This window comes from Myotis brandtii, unplaced genomic scaffold, assembly GCF_000412655.1.
Source record: "Myotis brandtii unplaced genomic scaffold, ASM41265v1 scaffold230, whole genome shotgun sequence".
In the NCBI taxonomy this organism is placed as follows: Eukaryota; Metazoa; Chordata; class Mammalia; order Chiroptera; family Vespertilionidae; genus Myotis; species Myotis brandtii.
In genome coordinates this window covers 3689330-3693886 of record NW_005358650.1, presented here as the reverse complement: position 1 = coordinate 3693886, position 4557 = coordinate 3689330, and positions in this window count along the sequence as shown.

Here is a 4557-nt window from a genome sequence, read left to right as displayed (position 1 = left end):
AAATTTGTGCAAGAGTAGGCCTTCCTTCCCCCTGTTGCCAGCACCAACTTCCCTCTGGCACTCGGCACCTGGGCTTCCCTGGCAGCCCTGGCTTCGTCAGGAAAGACATCTGGTCTAATTAGCATATTACACTTTTATTATTATGGATAGTTATTCTTATTTGTTGTAATTGTTTTCCTTAATTTATAATTGTTTTTACTGTTAATTTTACTTTATTATAATCTTAATAATCAGATTATAACATTTGTATGTTATTATAAATTAGAGGCCCGATGTACAAAAATTTGTGCAAGAGTAGGCCTTCCTTCCCCCGGCTGCCGGCACTGGCTTCCCTTGGCACCCGGGACCCGGGCTTCCCTCCTCTGGCTGCCAGCAGGCACACGGGACCTGGGCTGGCTTCCCTCGGGCCACCCGCAGCACCCAGGCCCCGGGCTGGCTTCCCTCTGGCCCCAGCTTTGTCAGGAAGGACATCCAGAATGACATCCGGAAGATGTCTGGTCTCATTAGCATACTACCCTTTTATTATTATAGATGCACATATGTGATAAAACAATTTATTCAATCAAAGGTTTTTTTTACTCATTCTGAAATAACGAGATAACTCTGTAGGCTGAGTATTTGCTCCAAATCTGAAACTGAATGCTGTTTACTTGGTCAAATCCCTGTTTTACAATCTTTAACTGAAAGACAGGCAAATACACCCAGGTCCAACTCCCAATTGCTAGATGGCATTTTTTCCATTGTGACCCTGCTGCCTGACCCTCCATGGACTGTGTGAAAACCAGTAGCATAGGGCTCTGCAGAGTGTTGTTTGGGAGATCCTCCTGGGTGGCGTGAAAGTAGCATTGCATCTTTTTTTATCTATACTTCCTCAATGTTATATGTAAAGACTTGTGTTGATGAACAAACATGTAAAGGGGATAAGGATAAATCATTTTTTACCACCTTAAAAATAATGTCAATGCCATTGATGGACATTGCAATTTTTATGGTTCATGTAGATCTTGGATTTCTGAGATAATGGGGAAGCAATAAAATATCCTATACTTTTCGGAATGCGATCAGACATTAACCACATAATGTAAAAAATAATATTCACTATGATAGTGATATGTTTTGCAAAGGAGAGATATAGGGTATTATGAGATTACTAGATAATAGTGATTAATTCTGAGATTTAATTCCCATGATTGCTTAGCTTATTGGCCTTTGACCTCTAAATTATACAATATGCCTTTGTAAACATCTAGGAAGTGTAGACATCCTTATCTACACTAATAAAAGAGAAACATGGTAATTAGCGTACGACCGCTACCCTTCCCATTGGCTAATCAGGGAGATATGGGGGAAGCAATAAAATATCCTATACTTTTCGGAATGCGATCAGACATTAACCACATAATGTAAAAAATAATATTCACTATGATAGTGATATGTTTTGCAAAGGAGAGATATAGGGTATTATGAGATTACTAGATAATAGTGATTAATTCTGAGATTTAATTCCCATGATTGCTTAGCTTATTGGCCTTTGACCTCTAAATTATACAATATGCCTTTGTAAACATCTAGGAAGTGTAGACATCCTTATTTACTATAATTATCATAATGACTTTGATATATGGAAGTTTTGTTGGAATTGAAATTTAATGTTTGATTCCAATTAATTATCCCCTTTCTTTATCATCTATGCTAAGTATTATTTTCCAAAAATATATTAAAATAATTTGTTTTAATGAAACCAATAATAAAAAAGCAAAGCAATGAGGACCAACTAAAAGGTATGTTGAAAAGTGAATGTAGAGCCTCAAAACCATTGACATGTGAATTAATAACTTCAATAATATAAGGAAAATGTTTTATTTCCTTATATAAGGAAATATAAGGACTTTGATACTTAACCTGAACTTGCCCTTCAAAAATGTTGTTTCAAGAAACTCTCCTACCATCAGAATATGAGGGACCCTGACTCTCACTATTATCAATATTATATTTCCTTATATAAGGAAATGTTATATTTTCCTATGTAAATGTGGAAATTTTCATTGGCATTTAAGATAACTAGAATTACAATAGCATTTTTTATTGTCGTGTTCACTTTGATCACATATAATTCAGGTATTTTTTCTATTCCACTCTTATTTATATATTGTACTTATCAAATACTTTTGATGAGTGGCTTTTCTCATTTTATACTTCTAAGTGCTGGTGTTAAGTCTATTTTAAGTCTGACCAATTTTAAGTCTGTGTGGTGGTCATCATTTTAGGGGACATATTGCCCTATTTGTTAAACATGAGTATAAAATTTTACAATACTTTTCATGCTACCATAAAAATATTATTTTTACTATCTCCTGGTGCTATGCTTCAACAAAAAGAGTAGGAACTCAGTAAATATTATAAATAAGTGACTAAATAGTTTTCACGTCTTCCCCTTCCAATTTAAAGGATATAATGGCAAGTAGAAGTTAAAGTAAATGCAACAGATACTTAATGTTTTGATTATAGGAAGAAAAAATTGGTGCCACATTTTAAAGGTGTTATTTGCTGAATTGATTCAAATTTAGAGTAGATGTGAAATAGTCATATGGATTCAAAATTAGCTCCAAGACTATAAATAAAGCATAAGAATGAAGCAAAACTGTAGGAGGTGTTTAGGGGGTGCAATAGAAGGTGGTTTTAGTGTTGATTATTTTTAACATTTATCATTTATTAATGATTCGAAGAGAATCTGTTAATAGCACATTGAGGAACTTTACAGCCTGTGCTAAACTGGGAGGTGTTGCAAGCAACAGAAACTGAGAAATATAATTGACCTAATAAACATCAATAATATAAGGAATTTTATTATTCTCAGTTCAAAGATATATATGTTGAAAATAAAAAATACAGCATTTATATAAATAAAATGATTGATGAATTGTTGGGAGACAGATGGTATTTAATATTTCTAGAATGAGGGCTCAGTGCTTTTCATGGCAACGTGTCCCTGTGGCCCTGTTTTTCTTCCTTATCACCTACATAGCACTGATGCTCATCTCAAACTGTTCCCTTATCATCTCTCTGACTGCATTTTTCTTAAAAACCAGCTAATCACAAAATCAATGGGGATTAACATGTTAAAACTATTTATCTTTAGGCCTCTATAGCACGGTGGTTAAGGGTACAAACTGGAGTCAGACTGCATATTTGATTTATGGCTTCACCACTAGCTATATAATCAGGGCTAGGTAACTTATTCTCTTTGTGCCCCAGTTTCCTTATATGTACAATGAGATACTCATAATGTCTATTGTTGTGAAAATGTGTAAAGTGCCTGACACATAGAAATACTATCTATATTAGCTACTAATACTGCTATTATTAATTTCATCATGACTTTGTATGCACCTTATAGATATTGAGTAAACAAGATTTGCTAAGACTTCATGTCTAAGGAGAAATATGATAGATACTGATTTTTCAGGCTTTGAAACTTCCCTAAGTGAAGAGTTTCTCTCAGGTATCAAGCCTCTTCTGTGATGTTTTAAAGTACAAGCATATAAGTATCCTCTGGTTGAATTAAAATTGTTTTTAGAATTGTGATATTTTAAACATCTAGTTCTCTTTTTCAATTAGAGAAAAATTATTATCTAATTGAGTATTGGGTCATGTGATCATTTATATCACACCTAGATTTGGCAGAGCATAATTTAATGTGCCATCAGGCAGGCAGATGCTCTGATACCATGAGAGCTAGATTGGGCAAAGAGGCATTATTCTTTCCTGATGGGCATTCAGAGGGAGAAAAAAAATGAATGACTTTTTCTATTAAGTTGTTACTGACCATAATGTAGATAAGTGAAACTGTGGAGTAAAATCAAAGCTAAATAATATAGAATGTTTATATACCTTTATCTGGTATTGATGCAATCTGTCAGATGACAGCAAGAAAAATGATAAAGATGAATCAAATTCAAATTTAATACCACTTAAATATATATCTATGCCCATTTTGCTATCATAAATAAACCTGAAAGCTTCCAGGTGACTAAAACAATGTCAATGGAAGGAAAGGTAATATTTCTTCTCCTTGTGATCCTGAGAAAAGCTCTCTTCCTTGGCCACCCGGGATCCAAATGATACAGATAAATTAGTCTAGAGATGTGCAGTTAAAACTGATTAAAGAAATAGATGATGAGTTTACACATAAAACTTTGTACGAAATGAGGAATGAGAAACATGAAAACAGGCTAGGCTGTCTACCTAACATGAATGTTGTAGCGGAATCATTTAGCTGAAGGTTGGAGGCAATACCAGAAATAAAATAAACATGACCTGATTATCAAAACAGGTTCCTGACTGTGAGGATAATTTGGTGGTGGGAATCTTATTAAAAGAAATTGGGACAACTCTGGGATATGAGCCCTCTAAAAGTAGAAGAACCTTCACTTTCCACCCAAACAGAACACAAAGCAGTGACTGCATATGAGGACCTAATCTCCCCTCCCCATCTCTCTCTCTCTCTCTCTCTCTCTCTCTCTCTCTCTCTCTCTCTCTCTCTCTCTCCTCCCTCTG